Source organism: Oncorhynchus keta, chromosome 10, assembly GCF_023373465.1.
Source record: "Oncorhynchus keta strain PuntledgeMale-10-30-2019 chromosome 10, Oket_V2, whole genome shotgun sequence".
In the NCBI taxonomy this organism is placed as follows: Eukaryota; Metazoa; Chordata; class Actinopteri; order Salmoniformes; family Salmonidae; genus Oncorhynchus; species Oncorhynchus keta.
Genome location: NC_068430.1, coordinates 30,898,196 through 30,911,409, shown reverse-complemented (window position 1 = coordinate 30,911,409; position 13,214 = coordinate 30,898,196). Strand labels below are relative to the sequence as shown.

General features: G+C 41.6%; 1 protein-coding gene and 1 long non-coding RNA gene across 4 annotated transcripts in view; one reads left to right on the top strand and one right to left on the bottom strand.

The window, feature by feature from the left end:
• The window catches only part of LOC118373814 (myoD family inhibitor-like), a 53,540-nt gene that overhangs the window by 30,488 nt on the left and 9,838 nt on the right, over positions 1-13,214 (bottom strand). The gene's annotated exons all lie outside the window — the stretch shown is intronic.
• LOC127932190 (uncharacterized) lies at positions 1,806-12,819 on the top strand. Its single transcript, XR_008144481.1, has 3 exons — positions 1,806-11,644; positions 11,759-11,986; positions 12,728-12,819. It is a non-coding gene; the product is annotated as an uncharacterized LOC127932190 (long non-coding RNA).

Below are 13,214 nucleotides of genomic sequence, written 5' to 3'. Positions count from 1 at the left end.
GTGCATTAAATGTATCTGAGGACATATGTATATAGTGCATTAAATGTATGTGAGGACATATGTATATCGTGCATTAAATGTATGTGAGGACATATGTATATCGTGCATTAAATGTATGTGAGGACATATGTGCATAAATGTATGTGAGGACATTAAATGCATTAAATGTATGTGAGGACATATGTATATAGTGCATTAAATGTATCTGAGGACATATGTATATAGTGCATTAAATGTATGTGAGGACATATGTATATCGTGCATTAAATGTATGTGAGGACATATGTATATAGTGCATTAAATGTATGTGAGGACCTATGTATATAGTGCATTAAATGTATCTGAGGACATATGTATATAGTGCATTAAATGTATGTGAGGACCTATGTATATAGTGGATTAAATGTATCTGAGGACATATGTATATAGTGCATTAAATGTATGTGAGGACCTATGTATATAGTGCATTAAATGTATCTGAGGACATATGTATATAGTGCATTAAATGTATGTGAGGACCTATGTATATCGTGCATTAAATGTATGTGAGGACATATGTATATAGTGCATTAAATGTATGTGAGGACATATGTATGTAGTGCATTAAATGTATGTGAGGACATATGTATATAGTGCATTAAATGTATGTGAGGACATATGTATATAGTGCATTAAATGTATGTGAGGACATATGTATATAGTGAAAATCAAATCAAAATCAAATCAAATGTTATTTGTCACATACACATGGTTAGCAGATGTTAATGCGAGTGTAGCGAAATGCTTGTGCTTCTAGTTCCGACAATGCAGTAATAACCAACAAGTAATCTAACTAACAATTCCAAAACTACTGTCTTATACACAGTGTAAGGGGATAAAGAATATGTACATAAGTATATATGAATGATTGATGGTACAGAGCAGCATACAGTAGATGGTATCGAGTACAGTATATACATATGAGATGAGTATGTAGACAAAGTAAACAAAGTGGCATAGTTAAAGTGGCTAGTGATACATGTATTACATAAGGATGCAGTCGATGATATAGAGTACAGTATATACGTATGCATATGAGATGAATAATGTAGGGTAAGTAACATTAAATGTCTGTGAGTACATATGTATATAGTGCATTAAATGTATGTGAGGACATATGTATATAGTGCATTAAATGTATGTGAGGACATATGTATATAGTGCATTAAATGTAAGTGAGGACATATGTATATCGTGCATTAAATGTATGTGAGGACATATGTATATAGTGCATTAAATGTATGTGAGGACATATGTATATAGTGCATTAAATTTATGTGAGTACATATGTATATAGTGCATTAAATGTATGTGAGGACATATATAGTGCATTAAATTTATGTGCATATAATATGCATTAAATGTATGTGAGGACATATGTATATAGTGCATTAAATGTATGTGAGGACATATGTATATATTAAATGTATGCATTAAATGTTAAATGTATGTGAGTACATATGTATATAGTGCATTAAATGTATGTGAGGACATATGTATATAGTGCATTAAATGTATGTGAGTACATATGTATATAGTGCATTAAATGTATGTGAGGACATATGTATATAGTGCATTAAATGTATGTGAGGACATATGTATATAGTGCATTAAATGTATGTGAGTACATATGTATATAGTGCATTAAATGTATGTGAGGACATATGTATATAGTGCATTAAATGTATGTGAGGACATATGTATATAGTGCATTAAATGTATGTGAGTACATATGTATATAGTGCATTAAATGTCTGTGAGTACATATGTATATAGTGCATTAAATGTATGTGAGGACATATGTATATAGTGCATTAAATGTATGTGAGGACATATGTATATAGTGCATTAAATGTAAGTGAGTACATATGTATATAGTGCATTAAATGTATGTGAGTATACATGTTTTATATGCGCCTGCTGGAGCCAGGCGGTCCATAATGAAGCTGTAATTATGCAGGGCAACACACACAGGTTGTGGGCCTCTGAGAGGTGCAGACTCATTCCTGGGCAAATGGGAGCCAGCTGGGTTTGATCTGCCATCCCACACACACACACACACACACACACACACACACACACACACAATCTCCTGCGGAAGGCCTCAACCACCCCAGCCCCGTTTATTTACTCTACTCTCTCTTCTCTTCTCTATCCTGTCTCTTCCTCCCTCCTGCTTTTCAGTCTCTCACTCTTCTGTCCTCAACTCCTTCCCCTCGATTTTACCACTCTTTCCCCTATCTTTCATCATCCTTCCCTCACTCCCTCCCATCGTGGTGAAGTAGGTATACATGGACTCCCCTAAGCAGTCAGCCGCTGCCTGCTAACAGTGACCACAGCAGCAGTTCTGATCTACTGCACCTCTACTCACTATTTATCATCCCCATACATTTAGTTCTCAAATAAGATACACAACTTCAAGCCACACACTTCATGACCCCCTCTTCTCTTTCTTTCTCTCTCGCTACTCTTCCTCCCATCTGGACCATAAGACTCCTACTCTCATCAGAAACACACAGGGAAGGGGAAACACATTAGACTACATTATAGAGTGAGACAGATCCTGTTCAAACAGCTTTTCAGAGTGTTTGTTTGTAGAGGAGCCAGAAGGTCCAGGAGAGAGTTCTGAGCAGACGCCGCGCCTCTACCGCAGGCGCCGCGCCTCTACCGCAGGCGCCGCGCCTCTACCGCAGGCGCCGAGTCTCTACCGCAGGCGCCGCGTCTCTACACCAGGCGCCGCGCTCTACCGCAGGCGCCGAGTCTCTACCGCAGGCGCCGCGTCTCTACACCAGGCGCCGCGCTCTACCGCAGGTGCTATGTCTCTACTACAGACGCCATGTTGTTTCTCTGTGGTTTATAAAAACCCAAGGTGCCTTACTCGCTCATATTTTCTACTTTTTTAACAGCTCTCTGTTGGGAGAACTTTAAAAGCCATCTTTAAAACTACTGTAAACGTCTGCTTTTACGGAAAAGATTGGTTCCGTTGTCCGTAACCACATTTTGCAGTATATTCTTTAACTGTGTTGTTGCAAAATCAAATGTATTACCACACTCTCGTTGGGTGTTAACTTTGCTAAAAAAGGTTTCTGGGAAGCTGTGTCTGTCACTACTTCCGCCGAAGGCGTCACCGGTTTTTTAGTCGGCTCCTCTCCTTGTTCGGGCGGCGTTCGGCGTCACCGGCTTTCTAGCCATCGCCGCTCCATTTTTCATGTATCCATTTGTTTTGTCTTGTTCCCTGCACACCTGGTTTTCATTCCCCAATCAATCTACATGTATTTATTCCTCTGTTCCCCATCATGTCATTGTGTGAGATTGTTTGTGTTATGTGTGTATTGTTGACCAGACCGGCTTGTTTTTTCCGTGTTATTTTTCACGAAGATGTTTATTGTTAAACATAATTCTTGTGACTGTTTTGCACTTTTGCCTAAATAAAGTGTGTGCCTGTTCACAAATCTCTGCTCTCCTGCACCTGACTTCGCTACCAGTACGCACACATCTGACAGTGTCCTTACAAACAGTACACATGAACTACAACACAGCAGCCATTTTCAAGGTGAGAATGCCTGCACTGTTATTTCCTCTTTCCTTTATATTTTAGTGAGCAAAATCCAATACTCTCAACTAAAATCCATATTTGACTTTTGAGACATCTCAAACAACATGGTAGAAGTAAACATGTTTACACAGAGAAACTAATCATCATCATTATTATTAATATCAAAGCCAGCAAAACAACATGCTAGGATAAATAGGAAAAGTGTTTGTGTTCTCACTGCGAGTGTTGACCTGGATGTGAGCAGGATCATAGAAGAGGGGAAATGCTTCCTCTACACCCCGTCTCTCCCCCGCTCACACACTGCCCCATATACAGAGACACACACTCCCTGTGTCCCTCCTCCGCATGTGGAAGACATTTCAAAGGCAGCGGCCCCCATGCTGCTTCCATTATAGTCAATCAGAGCCTGAACCAGATATTAAAGCACTAGCCAGGGGAGCCGCCGTCAATACACTGACTGTTCTCTGTGTGTGTGGTTCTGAAGTATGTGTGTCTGAAATTCAGTGGCATCTATTGTTCACTCTATTGTTGTATCATTATTTCTATCTATACTGAACAGAAATATGAACACAACATGTAAAGTGTTGGTCCCATAGTTCAAGAGCTGTAATAAAAGATCCCAGAAATTTTCTGGAGGCACAAGAATATTATTTTGCTAAAATTTTGTGCACACATTTGTTTATATCCCTGTTAGTGAGCCTTTCTCCTTTGCCAAGATAATCTGACAATTGTGGCATATCAAAAAGCTGATTAAACAGCATGATCATTACACAGGTGCACCTTGTCCTGGAGGCAATAAAAATATGCAGTTTTGTCACAACACAATGCCACAGATGTCTCAAGTTGTGAGGGAGCGTGCAATTGGCATGCTGAGTGCAGGAATGTCCACCAGAGCTATTGCCAGATAATTGAATGCTAATGTCTCTACCATAAGCCGTAACCAACGTCATTTTAGAGAATTTGATAGTATGCCCAACCAGCATCACAACCACAGACCACATGTAACCATGGTAGCCCAGGACCTCCACATCCGGCTTCTTTACCTGAGAGACTGTCTGAGACCAGCCACCCGGACAGCTGATGAAACTGAGGAGTATTTCTGTCTGTAATAAAGCCCTTTTGTGGGGAAAAACTACATTCTCAAAAACCCCTGCCCAGTCATGTGAAATCCATAGATTAGGGCCTAATGATTCTATTCCAATTGACTGATTTCCTTATATGAACTGTAAGTCAGTAAAATCATTGAAATTGTTGCATTTATATTTTTGTTCAGTATATCAGCATTCTATCAATAATTCTATCGTTCTTTTTATCTATCCTGTACCAGTTCTTATGGTTTCTCGTAGACATGAGGGTTAAACACCAAAACAAATGGGTTGTGCCTCCAAGCCCTTGTCTGCCCTTAGTAAGCCACCACCATTGGACCAAAACAAATCTGAACCCAATATCAAATGTGACTAGAGCCAATTCTATGCTGGCACTCATGCCAAACCCCCAAACCGTGAAGTGATTTCCGAGATCTGAGAATGATGAATCTCTAATTCAAATCAGACCAAAGTAATCAAGCAATGCTGGAGCTAGCTGTGTATACACACACATGTTGGTGTGTGTCTGTGTGTGCGTGTGTGTGTTTGTGTGTGTGTTCGCGTGTGCGTGCATTAGTAATGTGGGAAAATTCAACACAGATACATATCGGGATATTATTTTTGACTCGATGGGGAGGAGGATGGGGTGGTGATGGGTCATTGGAGCAGCACAAACTTCCAGTTTGGACTGTTTGTTATGTAGATGTACAAAGGAGTGAAGATGGATGCCGTTTAAATACTATGAGGGTGGTTGATTCATCAAGAGTGAGGCGGATTTGTGGTTAATGAAGATTGGATGCAGGTGAGCAAATTAGAGAATGACCGATAATCGGTTGGGCCAATATTTGTTACCGATATTAGCCTTTCCTTGACTATCGATGCAGCCGATGTCCCCTACGTAGTATGAGCACACTAGCCCCTTGTGTAAAATGTTGCAAACTGGTGAGGAACATCTGGCTGGACTGCATCTTGTTAGCTAACCACTCATGCTGGATATATTTTAGCTTAAGGACACTTGATTGATGACACACGGCATGTATACATTTTGAAAGTGTTCAAGGAACGGTTCGAGGAACAGAACCGAAAAGTAGAATATTTTTAAAGGACCAGTGATCCATACTGTTCTGGAAAAGAACCGTTATTTTTATGGGAACCGGTTAGTAATGTTCCTTTATGTAACAGACATTTTTTTCTAGTCCCACAACAAAATGCAGTAAAGCGCCTATGCAAAGCCCTCACTGAAACTTATTCCAGTGTCTGCCTGCAAGCTGGAAATCTTTACCTGTGTGTGTTTAAGCACAGAGAAGAATGGATGAACCTTTTCAATGCTAGTTAGGGCTACTATAGGCCTAGTTATCACGTAGGATTTATTAACTACAAAAAGGTAAGATGTATTTTACATTTTGCTACCACTCTGCACACACACAAGCTGGTTAGCTAGCTGCTCAAAAGGACATTCAAAGTTCGTCCATATTGGCCAATCCTCCTAGGTATAATTCTGTGTAACTAATTAATATAATGCATGTGATAACTAGATGCCCAGTGATTCAAGCCTCCTCAACCCTCTCTCGCTCTCTCCACACTTGTACAATTTCAGTTGCATCTTGCGCCATAGGCTACACTTGTTTGTCCATCACACATGTAAACAACTAGCTTGCCTGCTCTATCCACACTGATTGGTGAAGTAATTCAATTAGCTAAAAATGTTTTACAAAATAGTTGACTTCATAGGTTAAAAAATAGAAAATAACAATATAAAGCTGTACTTTTTTGGGGTTCAAACCCGTTCAGAACTTTATTTTGCTGGTCGGAACAGTGGAACGAAACAAAAAAGATTGTGGTTCTGTTCAGAACTAAACTATTGAAAATGATTTTGCTTCCAACCCCTGATGTCCATATATAGGCTACAGGACATTACAAAACAACATACTGGCCGCCAGCTAGCTAGAAAATTTGAGGCTAAGGTCAGCTCAACTACTTTATTTGTTATAACACATAGCAACACATAGCAAGCCGATTGTCTCCAAAAATGTTCACTGGGTTAAATGACTCGTATTCTCTTAGTTGACAAATTGTTGCATGTAAGAGAGGAGGAGTGTCTTGAGAGTGACTGGTCTGAGACAGTCTTAAAGAGACAGCACACTTTATGAAAAAGAGATCAGGCTACTTCTATGCAAATGTTGTTGAGGCAAATATAATAGTCTAATATAAGTCCCAAAATGAAGGTAAACTGTGTGATTGTTTGTCATCTGTAGCACCATAGATTCCACTGAAATCAGCCAAGACAAGCTCAATAACTCAATGCATGCACACACTCCTATTGAATATGCATTCACCTGTATTGTGAGTAGGTCTATGGCATCTTGATTTCACCCAGCTCTCACAGCCTCACGTCACAATGAGACGTCCAGCCATGTTTCTCAAAAGTCACATTTTATAAGTTGTTCCAAACAAGTATTTAAAGTTAAGTTTAGGCATTAACTCCAAATTCTTAAGGTTAGGAATACACTCCGGATGGTTAAGGTAAGGGTTAAGGATTGGGATAGGCTTCAAACGAAAATAACTTGCAATCTGCCATCATCGTCCGCAATGCCCTAGCAAAACTGAAACCTACTTGAAGGTAACAGCGCTCACTGTTGCCCAGTGGCCAGTTTCCACGTCATCTCCCGACATCCTCAGACATGGATGGATGTCGAATACTGACTTGTGTCAGTTGTGTCCTGTGCACGTGGCGAATACACTTAGAAACTTATGTAGTTAGATTGTCTCTGGGAAATTTTGTCATCACCATTTTCAAATGTAATGATATTGAATAACGGCATAAAATATCAGCCTTAAAAAAATAAAAAAACATTTTTAAAGAAGTTCCTGCTGTGTCGTCTGAAGCTTAAAGCTCCCCTCCCCAAAACTGTGTTATAAACTACACACAAGAGCGGCAATACACAGGAATATCACCCTATCACAGTAAAGCTGGACCATGTGGATGATATAAACATGAGCTAGCAAACTCTGTAACGTGTCAAATTTGGCCAAAGAAGAGAGAGACTCTATTACTCTGACTCCATGAGGGGTCTATCCTGATGTATCAGTGGGTAGGTTGTTGCTCTGACTCCATGAGGGGTCTATCCTGATGTATCAGTGGGTAGGTTGTTGCTCTGACTCCATGAGGGGTCTATACTGATGTATCAGTGGGTAGGTTGTTGCTCTGACTCCATGAGGGGTCTATACTGATGTATCAGTGGGTAGGTTGTTGCTCTGACTCCATGAGGGGTCTATCCTGATGTATCAATGGGTAGGTTGTTGCTCTGACTCCATGAGGGGTCTATCCTGATGTATCAGTGGGTAGGTTGTTGCTCTGACTCCATGAGGGGTCTATCCTGATGTATCAGTGGGTAGGTTGTTGCTCTGACTCCATGAGGGGTCTATCCTGATGTATCAGTGGGTAGGTTGTTGCTCTGACTCCATGAGGGGTCTATCCTGATGTATCAGTGGGTAGGTTGTTGCTCTGACTCCATGAGGGGTCTATCCTGATGTATCAGTGGGTAGGTTGTTGCTCTGACTCCATGAGGGGTCTATACTGATGTATCAGTGGGTAGGTTGTTGCTCTGACTCCATGAGGGGTCTATCCTGATGTATCAATGGGTAGGTTGTTGCTCTGACTCCATGAGGGGTCTATACTGATGTATCAATGGGTAGGTTGTTGCTCTGACTCCATGAGGGGTCTATTTATTTATTTTTTTATTTCACCTTTATTTAACCGGTTAGGCTAGTTGAGAAAAAGTTCGCATTTACAACTGCGACCTGGCCAAGATAAAGCAAAGCAGTGCGACAGAAACAACAACAGCCTTGTCTCAGGATGGTAAGTTGGTAGTTGAAGATATCCCTCTAGTGGTGCGGGGGCTGTGCTTTGGCAAAGTTGGTGGGGTTATATCCTTCCTGTTTGGCCCTGTCTGGGGTTGTCCTCAGATGGGGCCACAGTGTCTCCTGACCCCTCCTGTCTCAACCTCCAGTATTTATGCTGCAATAGTTTGTGTCGGGGGGCTAGGGTCAGTTTGTTATATCTGGAGTACTTCTCCTGTCCTATCCGGTGTCCTGTGTGAATTTAAGTGTGCTCTCTCTAATTCTCTCTTTCTTTCTCTCTCTCGGAGGACCTGAGCCCTAGGACCATGCCTCAGGACTACCTGACATGATGACTCCTTGCTGTCCCCAGGCCACCTGGCCGTGCTGCTACTCCAGTTTCAACTGTTCTGCCTTATTATTATTGGACCATGCTGGTCATTTATGAACATTTGAACATCTTGGCCAGGTTCTGTTATAATCTCCACCCGGCACAGCTAGAAGAGGACTGGCCACCCCACATAGCCTGGTTCCTCTCCTGGGTTTTGGCCTTTCTAGGGAGTTTTTCCTAGCCACTGTGCTTCTACACCTGCATTGCTTGCTGTTTGGGGTTTTAGGCTGGGTTTCTGTACAGCACTTTGAGATATCAGCTGATGTACGAAGGGGTATATAAATACATTTTATTTTATTTTATTTGAACACAGAGTTACACATGGAATAAACAAGTGTACAGTCAATAACACAATACAAAAAAAGAACATCTATATACAGTGTGTGCAAATGGCATGAGGAGGTAAGGCAATAAATAGATCATAGGAGCAAAGTAATTACAATTAAGCAGATAGATTAACACTGGAGTGATAGATGAGCAGATGATGATGTGCAAGTAGAGATACTGGTGTGCAAAAGAGCAGAAAAGTAAATAAAAACAATATGGGGATGAGGTAGGTAGATTGGGTGGGCTATTTACATATGGACTATGTACAGCTGCAACAATCGGTTAGCTGCTCAGATAGCTGATGTTTAAAGTTACTGAGGGGAATATAAGTCTCCAGCTTCAGAGATTTATGTAATTCGTTCCAGTCACTGGCAGCAGAGAACTGGAAGGAAAGGTGGCCAAAGTAGGTGTTGGCTTTGGGGATGACCAGTGAGATATCCTTGCTGGAGCGCGTGCTATGGGTGGCTGTTTTTATCGTGACCAGTGAGCTGAGATAAGGCTGAGCTTTACTTATCATAGACTTATAGATGATCTGGAGCCAGTGGGTCTGGCGACGAATATGTAGCGATGCCAGCCGACTAGAGCATACAGGTCGCAGTGGTGGGTGGTATAAGGCGCTTTGGTAACAAAACGTATGGCATTGTGATAGACAACATCCAATTTGCTGAGTAGAGTATTGGAGCTATTTTGTAGATGGCGTCGCCGAAATCGAGGATCGGTAGGATAGTCAGTTTTACTAGGGTTGGTTTGGCGGCGTGAGTGAAGGAGGCTTTGTTGCGAAATAGAAAGCCGATTCTAGATTTGATTTTGGATTGGATATGTTTAATATGAATCTGGAAGAAGAGTTTACAGTCTAGCCAGACACCTAGGTATTTATAGTTGTCCACATATTCCAGGTCAGATCCGTCCAGAGTACTGATGCTAGTTGGGCGGGCAGGTGTGGGCAGCGAATGGTTGAAAAGCATGCATTTGGTTTTACTAGCGTTTAAGAACAGTTGGAGGCCACGGAAGGAGAGTTGTATAGCATTGAAGCTCATCTGGAGGTTAGTTAACACAGTGTGCAAAGAAGGACCAGATGTATACAGAATGGTGTCGTCTGCATAGAGGTGGATCAGGGAATCACCCGCAGCAGGAGCAACATCAGTGATATATACAGAGAAAAGAGTCGGCCCGAGAATTGAACCCTGAGATCCCCATAGAGACTGCCAGAGGTCCGGACAACAGGCCCTCCGATTTGACACACTGAACTCTGTCTGCGAAGTAGTTGGTAAACCAGGCGAGGCAGTCATTTGAGAAACCAAGGCTATTGAGTCTGCCGATAAGATTGGCTGAGAGTGTTGACAACATGTAAACTATACATCTTTAAAAAAAAAAATATAAAAAAAAAAGATGATATCTAATTGGTAGTTACAGTCTTGTCCCATCACTGCAACTCCTCTATGGACTCGGGAGAGGCAAAGGTCGACAGCCATGTGTCCTACGAAACACAACCCTGTCAAGCCGCACTGCTTCTTGACACACTGCTCGCTTAACCCGGAAGCCAGCCGCACCAATGTGTCGTAGGAAATACTGTCCAGACAGTGACTGAAGTCAGCTTACAGGCGCCTGGCCCACCGCGATGCAGTACCTTAGACTGCTGCGCCACTCAGGAGGCCCCCTGTAAACTATATTTTGTCTCCAAATGTTTATTGAAACCATAAATAAACATGCACAATGAGCATTTGTTCTCTCTCAAATACATTGTTACAGTTGTTGATTAGTGTTACGACTTCGGCCGAAGTCAATGCCTCTCCTTGTTCGGGCGGCGTTCGGCGGTCGGCGTCGCCGGGCTTCTAGCCATCATCGATTTACTTTTCATTTTCCATTTGTCTTGTCTTCCCACACACCTGGTTTCAGTTCCATCATTACATGTTGTGTATTTAACCATCTGTTCCCCCCCAAGTCCTTGTCCGGAATTGTTTATTGTAAGTGCATGTGCACGTATGCTGGTGTGTGACAGGTTTTGTTACCCATTGTTCAGTGTAAGTGCATGTGCACGTATGCTGGTGTGTGACAGGTTTTGTTACCCATTTGTTACCCATTGTTTATTGTAAGTGCATGTGCACGTATGCTGGTGTGTGACAGGTTTTGTTACCCATTGTTTATTGTAAGTGCATGTGCACGTATGCTGGTGTGTGACAGGTTTTGTTACCCATTGTTTATTGTAAGTGCATGTGCACGTATGCTGGTGTGTGACAGGTTTTGTTACCCATTGTTTATTGTAAGTGCATGTGCACGTATGCTGGTGTGTGACAGGTTTTGTTACCCATTGTTTATTGTAAGTGCATGTGCACGTATGCTGGTGTGTGACAGGTTTTGTTACCCATTGTTTATTGTAAGTGCATGTGCACGTATGCTGGTGTGTGACAGGTTTTGTTATCCATTGTTTATTGTAAGTGCATGTGCACGTATGCTGGTGTGTGACAGGTTTCGTTACCCATTGTTTATTGTAAGTGCATGTGCACGTATGCTGGTGTGTGACAGGTTTTGTTACCCATTGTTTATTGTAAGTGCATGTGCACGTATGCTGGTGTGTGACAGGTTTTGTTACCCATTGTTTATTGTAAGTGCATGTGCACGTATGCTGGTGTGTGACAGGTTTTGTTACCCATTGTTTATTGTAAGTGCATGTGCACGTATGCTGGTGTGTGACAGGTTTTGTTACCCATTGTTTATTGTAAGTGCATGTGCACGTATGCTGGTGTGTGACAGGTTTTGTTATCCATTGTTTATTGTAAGTGCATGTGCACGTATGCTGGTGTGTGACAGGTTTTGTTGCCCATTGTTTATTGTAAGTGCATGTGCACGTATGCTGGTGTGTGACAGGTTTTGTTACCCATTGTTTATTGTAAGTGCATGTGCACGTATGCTGGTGTGTGACAGGTTTTGTTACCCATTGTTTATTGTAAGTGCATGTGCACGTATGCTGGTGTGTGACAGGTTTTGTTACCCATTGTTTATTGTAAGTGCATGTGCACGTATGCTGGTGTGTGACAGGTTTTGTTACCCATTGTTTATTGTAAGTGCATGTGCACGTATGCTGGTGTGTGACAGGTTTTGTTACCCATTGTTTATTGTAAGTGCATGTGCACGTATGCTGGTGTGTGACAGGTTTTGTTACCCATTGTTTATTGTAAGTGCATGTGCACGTATGCTGGTGTGTGACAGGTTTTGTTACCCATTGTTTATTGTAAGTGCATGTGCACGTATGCTGGTGTGTGACAGGTTTTGTTACCCATTGTTTATTGTAAGTGCATGTGCACGTATGCTGGTGTGTGACAGGTTTTGTTACCCATTGTTTATTGTAAGTGCATGTGCACGTATGCTGGTGTGTGACAGGTTTTGTTACCCATTGTTTATTGTAAGTGCATGTGCACGTATGCTGGTGTGTGACAGGTTTTGTTAACCATTGTTTATTGTAAGTGTTTGTGCACGTATGCTGGTGTGTGACAGGTTTTGTTACCCATTGTTTATTGTAAGTGCATGTGCACGTATGCTGGTGTGTGACAGGTTTTGTTACCCATTGTTTATTTGTTCTATTTTACGGTGGCTTTTATTATTAAACTGCTCCGTTGGAACACAGTTTTTGCTCTCCTGTACCTGACTTCCCTGCCGCCAGTACTCACCCATTACAATTAGCTAGCTAGCGAATTTTCACCATATTAGTATTGAAATTAAATCAGTAAAAACACCTCAAAACAACAACAAGATAAAACTAGCTGAAACGAGCAACCTACGATTCCCCACATGGTAGCTTCTTGTCATTGTTGCTAGTTAACAGACTGTTCAGAACAATACAACACACGGCTTCCGGTCCCATCGATGCGCGCACATCATTTGTGACGTTGTCAACCAACCCTTAAATAGAAAGAGACTGGAGACTGTTAAGCTGTATTTTTTCATTAGCAGGGAGAGAGAGGGGTAAAGGGGAATCCTTAGT